Source organism: Carex rostrata, chromosome 20 (assembly GCF_964058835.1).
Source record: "Carex rostrata chromosome 20, lpCarRost1.2, whole genome shotgun sequence".
NCBI lineage: Eukaryota > Viridiplantae > Streptophyta > Magnoliopsida > Poales > Cyperaceae > Carex > Carex rostrata.
Window position 1 is genome coordinate 3,484,342 of NC_135937.1, and position 8,429 is coordinate 3,492,770.

Here is an 8,429-nt window from a genome sequence, read left to right on the forward strand (position 1 = left end):
CAACCATTCAAAAGATTCTGTTGTTTCATCATAAAGAACCGTGACAGCAAAAATTATTGTTTATTTATGATGGTTTATACCTAATAAGGGAGCAACAGGGCGTCCGTAGTTGTTTATCTTGTATGTGGTATCAAAACAAACTACATCACCACCATGTGCTTTTGCCACTAGAGATGGTGCTTTTGCCACTAGAGAAAGGCTAGTTCTCAAAACTAACGTTTCACACGTAATTATGAAAATACAAAATATTTCTACCAATTGCAATTTGTTTTACATACCAATAGATACAAAAACTATTATGTATTACATTGGACTTCTCCTCTTAGAATTAATAATTGAATTGTTAAGGGGTACTTTCCTAGGAGGCCTCTAAGATTTTAGTCTGTGACAAGTTGACCTTCGGACTATGTAATTAGTGACAAACCCTCCCCTTCCCCCTCCACCCCACCAAGTAGTTCATGTACTCTTTCATGTGCAATTTTATTTACTGATCAATATTAATGGTCAACGCGGAACTGCTGCTGCTTTATGAGCATTCTTGATTTTCGAATTGGACATAACACGGAGATTGTACGTAAGAAGCTCTTACTAACCGATCAAACAGTCCAGGATTGTTCATTGTTATCTAGTTGATTACATTGGAATGTATGATTGACTTCAGTTTTACTATTAGATTCCACAAGCATTCATTGAAGGACGCGTAAATGATAGCATCAATTTACAAAAATTGACATGTATGCAATGATATATGTACTAACTGGATATTCGTATTAACAAGTGTAATATCATAACACTCATTTTATAAACATCTGGTCTGTTGGACTATTTAGTTTTAATTATTAAAACAGAACTGCAAAAATTTTAATTGAATGATCTTAATTAATTTTTGAATTAAATGAAACCCAATAAATTGATGAAACAAATTTTTATCCATAATAACACGCCCAGAATCACTAACTTGGACACAAAATCAAAAATACATTGCATGGTTCTCATCAAACTTGATGAGAATTATACTGCTTATTGTAGGCCAAAAGAATCTAAAAAAAAAAAAGAACATTGCACGAAATACGTCACTGTCATCATTGTCGCTTGCCGCTCAATAGGTCTCAATAGGTGAAACCAGAAATATTCAATTTCTCTTTTATGATCCTGTCTACAGTGATAGCCATCTCAGGCGTCATGTGGTTTTGCCAATCACCCACAACAGCTTTTCTGAAGAAGTAATCATTTTGTACATTACCTGTTCCTAGTTTGTTGACATCGAGATCTTTGAGTTTATTGAAACTACAAAAGTCGACAATCTCTTTTACCAGGCCAGTTTTTATCTCCTCCTCAGAGAACGGGCATCCAATAAAATTTGCTAGCCTCATCACGCCATCTACCGGGTCCTCCATCATCTCTTCATACTTCAGGAACAAAATTTTCTCAGGATAGTGCAAGCTATTCATGTAATACTCACGCACGTGATCCCATACGGGACCATATATTATTCGGCCCTCACAAAATAATTCTAAGGCTTGAGTAAAAGGAAATGATTTTTCAAATCCTGCAAATCTTGTAACCATGTGCCAATAGGATACTATGACATCTTTGGGCTCTCTACAAATATAAACAATTGGACATTTTGATGTCTTGATGCTCTCTGGGAGTATAGAGTATGCCAAATGAGTTCCTAGAACTCTAGGAGAAGGAAGGGTTTCGAGATAACGTTCATCTCGCACGGCATAGTGAAATTCAGTGATTGGAACACAATCGTGAGGATTGAGTTTAAGCAAAGGGTGAGACGAGAAAGCATACTTGTTTCGGTGCATTATAGTGAAAGTGAGGGCTTTGAGCCAAGTGGTACCAGACTTGATAAAGCTTGCCACTATTACATCATTGGGGCAAGGCTTGAAAGCCTCTTCCATCATCATAATGCCTGGTATAAACTGCTCTTGTTGCCAAAAATCTTTGTATTTTCTTATCGGAAATGCTAGCCATCGTTCTTCTGTTGGGAGTGTAAGAATTAAATCTCTGTATTTACTATCCACTTCTTCGATATTTGGTATGTCGATAAAGGATGGACGAGATCTTAGCATTATTGACTCTTCTCCTTCATTGTCCTTGAGTGGATTGGAATCAGAAGTGAAGATGGAATTTTTATCAAGTGAAGGATTGGCCATGGGGACAAGAGAAGATGTTGTTCTTAGCCTGTTTCAAATGAAATTGCTTTATAATAGCACCAATCCACTCATACAATTATATAATAAAATGAGTATATGCACCAGTGGAAGCTTTGACTAGGTCAACGCCAATAAGATGGGAACATTTATGTTTTATACAAGTCCATGTTCTCTCGTCCATAAGAGAATTACAGAAACACAGACCCAAAGTTCTCTTTCACATCCAAAACCAATGACATAAAGTATGTAATTTTGAAACGCTCTTGGATTGATAAAAGGAGTCCGCATTCTCTGTTATACATGCACCTTGAACGGCTCATAAATGTGTTAGAAATATATTGCGCAGCAGAGAATCTGTTTGGTTTGATCTTATATCATATATAGCAATGTTCAGTTTTATGTTCAATTTATGGAAAAATATATAGGAAGTATGATCTCGTGGAAATTGATCCTTATAATGTGTTTTGATAAACCAGTGGTTGTGTATAACTTTATAAATTGAGAGTTGGCAAAAATGAACTGACTGTTGTGTGTCAAACTGCTGATGGAGACGAAAGACAGAACAACTGCTGGCTGCTTTTTATTGATCCTAGTAAAGTGGAAAAAATATTGTGCATTTGGGTCACATTTGCAATGAACAAAGGAAATAGTATTGACAATAACATGAATGCAAATGAAGATGGATAGATTAAAACGCAAGTACAGAATATTGATAGAGATATTGAAAATAATAAGAGTTTAACATTGCAGCTATTTATTTTTTTAAGAGAAGGATAAGAATAAAGAAAGGAGAATAAACCAGTGGGCACCACTTTGTTAACAACTGAAAACAAAACGTATAAGCAAACATACATTTTTTATGAAAAAAGGGAAAAAAATGCTGTAATAGACTTTGGAAATCTGACTGAGATAATAGAAGAGAGTAGAAGCTAGAGACAGCCAAGGAGGAGTTCCTACTTTTTATTGGTCATGTTAAAAACTGATGTTGAGAAGAAAACAAATAAGCATTTAATCAGATTTGCAGCAAACTAAAATAATAATATAGACAATAATATAAATTACTTCTATATTATCAATTGTTAAACTGCCTATTTATTTCAAATCGTGTTGCTCATAATTTTTAGGAAAGCAATACATGGTTTCGATTTTAACACTAAAGAAGGCTCAGCTAGATTCTAGGGGTAAATACGCACAGCAGGAGGGACCAGTAATGAAGCAAAACCTGAATACTGACTTGTTCTGCATCATCTCTTTTATCTATGGAGCTAATAAACCTCAATACTAAAAGCACCTCATTCCGCTATAAAAATTGGAAGTACCAAAGAATGAAAGAACTCTCCAGCTTCTTTTAGCTTTTGGACAAAAAGGACAGTAAATTTAGAAGCATATTGAAGAGGATAGCAAAGCATGGGTGTAACATTATAAATGATATTTTCATATTTCAGGCATGCATCTAAAAGAACCAACGGTGCTGATCATCTTGCATGTGGTATGTTTTGATACTTCAAAGCAAGCAGCAGTACATGCTAGCTAAATTGCCTACTGCCTAATTATGATAAGGTACAAATTCTTGGATTCCCCTGTATAATCTATAAATGTATACGAGTTATACCCTTATTTGAGATTATAATATATAATCATATTGATTAAAACTATAATGAACATATGCAACAGCCTGAAGTTAAATGTTGCAGATATTAGAAGAAAACAGTTGGTAACATTGCATGATTGTATATCCATGTAAATCTTAAATACCATTAACAATCCTGCAAGAAGCCACCATTGATAGCAATATCTTTCATCACTACAATAGTAACTACTTTGTACAGTGGAAAGTCTTTTTTTCTTAAAATAACTAATTTTCTTATTAAAGTCTCTCAGCTACAGTTGCATGAGGATAGCTTTTTTCTGAAGGAGTTACTTGGTTTGGGATCAAATTCAACTGTACCAGCAATCTTTGATTTTTTTTTTTTTTTTTTTTTTTTTTACCAGATGAATTCAACAATCAATCGGCAAGTTACTGGTGAAAATTAACCAAAACCAAAATGAAAATCAATAGAAATTAGAAGTTGAAATAATATTGCACCTTGCACTCTCTCGCTTGTGAGTTGTGACAAAATTATTTGAAGTCTCCGCTCAAGGCTGTAGCTCTCGAAAACCGAGTGCACCGAGAACTTCTCCGAGAAAAAGAGGAGAAGGGGCAGGAAAAGGAAAAGGAAAGAGACGGGGAGGAGAAGGTATGCGGAAGAGGAAGGCGGATACAACGAAGTGGACGGAGACGGTGTGTTTAGAACTTTTTGCATCTCTACCTCCGTGAAAGTTAAAATTTGTTTGACTAAATTTATGTAACCTTTACGAAGAGATCGTACTGTAGCAGTGCTGTAATGTCCGACCATTGAAGAGATCTTCTATGAAAAAATTGCTATATTCTGCGGTATCGTCTTCTGATTAGAATTGGATCTTAATTCGGGCCTAACTTATGGGCCTTTAGCTTTGGACCCATTGTAATTTACCCCAACTCTGCTCAAGAAACTTTTGAAGGCACGCTAGATTTAATGACAACCTTACATTTTTTTTGGAGGAAATAATGTCGTTACATTTTATACCAGTATACCACGAAAGGAGTCATTTATTAATTGATAGAAGATATTTCGTTATTACTCCCATCAAAAGATTATTTTTTGGGTATCAAACGATGCATCTTTTGAGTAGAAGAACATATTGTGTCGCTCCAGTGTGCCCGTTGGTAAAGTTGCTTTTGTTGTCTATCGGATTGGTTTGTCTAGTCTGGTTATTTCCTTCGTTCTCTCTTTGGTCAATTTAGTGTATTTTATTTGAAAATATGTTCGTGCAATGGTTAGATATTTTTTTTCGATTATTACGATTTTCTTACTATGCAATACATGATATAAAGGGCCGGGCCTCAAATTTATGTAACCTTCCATGTGTAATTATGAAAATACGAAATATATGTACCAATTTTAGTTTGTTTGTATGGAAGTTTAAAAAAAAAATTGACACCATTAGGTACCAAAACTACTATTTATTACCTTGGACCTCTCCTCTTACAATTAGTCTCTATATGTTACTAACGAGTCCGGCTAGTATGACATCAATGTCATTTTCACCTATATAATACCAGCTCTATAATTTATTGAATTGATTTCAAATGATGAATTCAAACCGATCTACTTCATTAATTGTGCATTTACATACAAACTTTATGATTTTTTTAATTTATTTAGTATCAAATCAAGCGATCAAGTATGGGAGCTTTTAACTTAATTTTAATGCATTCATTTTTCAACATTTTTGACTGCTTGACTTGATACTAAAATAGCTCAAAAATAATATAAATTTTACACATAAACGCATCACTTATATGTTAAACAGTTTGAATGGTTGAATTCATCATTTGAAGTCTATCCAATAAATTTTGAAGTTAGTGTCACATGACACTGATATCATATTAGCCGAACTCGAAAAAAAATATAGTAGTACATCCTCTTCCTCCTTTTGATTCACTTTATATATATATTAATGCTCGTCTCCTCTCAATTTTGCAACAAACTCTAAAAGTAAGTTTTGAATGCTATAAAAGATAAATGAAGTAACGGTTTTTCCAGGATTCATCTAAAATTCAAGGTTCTAAATAGCGATTCTAGCGGTAAAGTGGGGAGACAAAAAAAAAAAGTTATTGCGAATAGCGTAGCTATAACGAAAGCTATCATACATAGCGATTTTCCCTTTTCAAATTTTATATTATACATTTCTATTAATTATCATTGGAGAATTGAGGTAACAACTAAATGATAATTAATCTAAGTTCTATACTTTTTATCAATTACGCAAATAAAAAAGAAAAAAAAATATAAAAATAACATTATTTAATAGTTCATACTTCATAGTATTACATATTATAATAGACAAAAAAAACAATTAATTTTATAAGGTAAATGAAATCAATATACATATTTAAACATTTTATATATTATAATAATAATCAAAATCAGTTTTCAATTGAAACGAACAATAATAATTTTACAAATGAATACTATACGAAGAGCAATAAAAATAAAGAATTAATATTTTAATATTTCTCGATATAGAATGAGAGGATAAATCATAAATAAAAACAGAAGCACATAGTTTTGTTTAGCATAATTATCGTAGAAGATCATGTAACATTAGAAATAAGAATAGAAGTCCATATAAATTGCAAAAAAAAAAAAAAATGCCCAAGTAGCATAGCGGTAGCTATAACGTGTCACGCATAGTAGTAATAGCGGTCAGCTATTATAGTTATAGTGGTCATAGCTGAGTTAGTGCCCTTTTATCTCATAGCTTAGCGTTTATGGTCCGGAAAAGTTATAGCTAGCTATTTAGAACACTGATCTAAATGATAATTTTTCAGCATATTGTTACTTCTGATCGGTAAAATTCAATTTCAAATCTAGTCTTTTCATTTCTTCTCTCCGTTGAAATGAATTATATTATTTGTAATTTTTATTTCAATCATGGACTTAAGTAAGCTTTTGTCTGATCTTTCAAATAGCAAGTATGAGGTATTAAGATTGCAATTTCCAAGTCCATCCAAACAACTCATTTTATTTAAAAAAAATTATTAATATTTTCATTGATCATAACGATTATTCATGTAATGATGTACCTTAATCTTTGGAAAAAAAAAATGTTACGATTAACTCTTTGCACATTTTTTCCCCGTCCGTCCGAGTCGATGCTGGAGCTGACGCGTCGGCTCTCGTTTAAGACGTGCTTCACTCAAAAAAAAAACTCTTTGCACATTTTTTGGAATCCATCATTTTTCTAATTATCTAATAGATGGATAGGACACCTCGAAACCGCTAAGGTTATACAACTTCCGTGTATATTACAATAAAATAATAAATCCGAACAAAAAATTACTATACATGTCAATACATACATATAATAAATCGCATAATAATTATGAGCTGAAAAAAATGAATTCAGCAGGAAAATCTCGTAAACAATAAAGCATAGTTGCAACATCACTGCAAAAAAATATTAATGAGTGAAACTTAATGTGGAATGGGTTATAATTAAAATTTGGGAGCGACTATCTCCCAGTTCATTTTCTTTGTTCATCTTCTGGTCATTAACTATCTAAGGAGACCACTCATTAACTGAGAGAATCACTAACTACTTGGGAATTGTCTAATATTTGATAAATTTTACAGTTGATTCGCGCAAATATGGATACATATGAGCGCAAGTGTTAATATATAATATATAAAGTATTCATATCTAAGATATCAAGTATTTCAAAAAAAAAAAAATTAGACACATCACACACCCATCTTTTACACGTTTTTAGAGATGACTTTTTTTCTCCATTCAATCTCGCTAATATTTCTAATGATATGTGTGGAAATTTGCGAATTTAAAACTACGAACGTCTTCTACACAATTTTTTTCTTTCAAATGAGATCTATGATGACATACTTTCGGGTTGTCTGTCGCTCAAGTATTCATATCTCGTCATGCAAGGTTTATACCTTGTTGAGCCAGTATTCATGCCACGTCGAGCAAGTATTCGTACCTCGTTGTGCAAGTATTCATCCTCATCGTGCAAGTATTCATACCTCGTCACGCAAGTATTAGGATCATAAATCGCATGTGACAACCTGAAAAGCCTTGTTGCCGGTGGATTGGTAGGAGTCGGAGGTGGTGCGGTCTGGATTAGGATCATAGCGAGTTATAAATATTTGCATGACGTACAAGGTATGAATACTTTTGCGACGGATAACTCAAAAGTACTTCATCATGGATCTTATTTAAAAAAGAAAACTGCGTAAAAAACGTTTGTGATTTTAGATTCGCAAAATTCTCCACAGATCATCAGAAATATGGGCGAAAATGAACATAGAAAAAACTCACATCTAAAAAGTGTAAAATATGGGTATGTGATGAGAGAGAAAATAAAGTTGAAGTCTATGTTTTAAAGAAATACTTAATATCTTAGATATTAATACTTACATACATAAGTATACATATTTGTGCGCGTCAGTTGTAAAAAAATTTAAATATAAGCGGTTCCTTCAGTTAATTAGCAGCCCCACATAATTAATGATTAATACACGTTTTTTTTTTGTCTTTTTGTGTTAAAAGTTATAGTCCGACCCTTATATAGTTAATGATCGGAGGATGAATAGGAGAAATAAATTAGGAGAAAGAAATCTTTATTCTTAAAATTTTCTACAGTATTCGCTATAGCCCGTGATA

The 8,429-nt window shown here is 32.9% G+C and overlaps 1 pseudogene across 5 annotated transcripts; it reads right to left on the minus strand.

Annotated features, from left to right (window-relative positions):
- Positions 1-859: 859 nt before the first annotated feature.
- LOC144572139 (flavonol 3-sulfotransferase pseudogene) lies at positions 860-4,396 on the minus strand (annotated as a pseudogene). Of its 5 annotated transcripts, none has more exons than XR_013517685.1 (3): positions 4,252-4,392; positions 2,690-2,754; positions 860-2,193 (listed from the first exon to the last, which is right to left on the minus strand). The product of XR_013517685.1 is annotated as a flavonol 3-sulfotransferase pseudogene, transcript variant X3 (transcript). The 5 variants fall into 5 exon arrangements; XR_013517686.1 differs by lacking the exon at positions 2,690-2,754 and adding an exon at positions 3,071-3,144 and having other exon boundaries at positions 4,252-4,379; XR_013517684.1 differs by lacking the exon at positions 4,252-4,392 and adding an exon at positions 3,071-4,235.
- Positions 4,397-8,429: the final 4,033 nt, after the last annotated feature.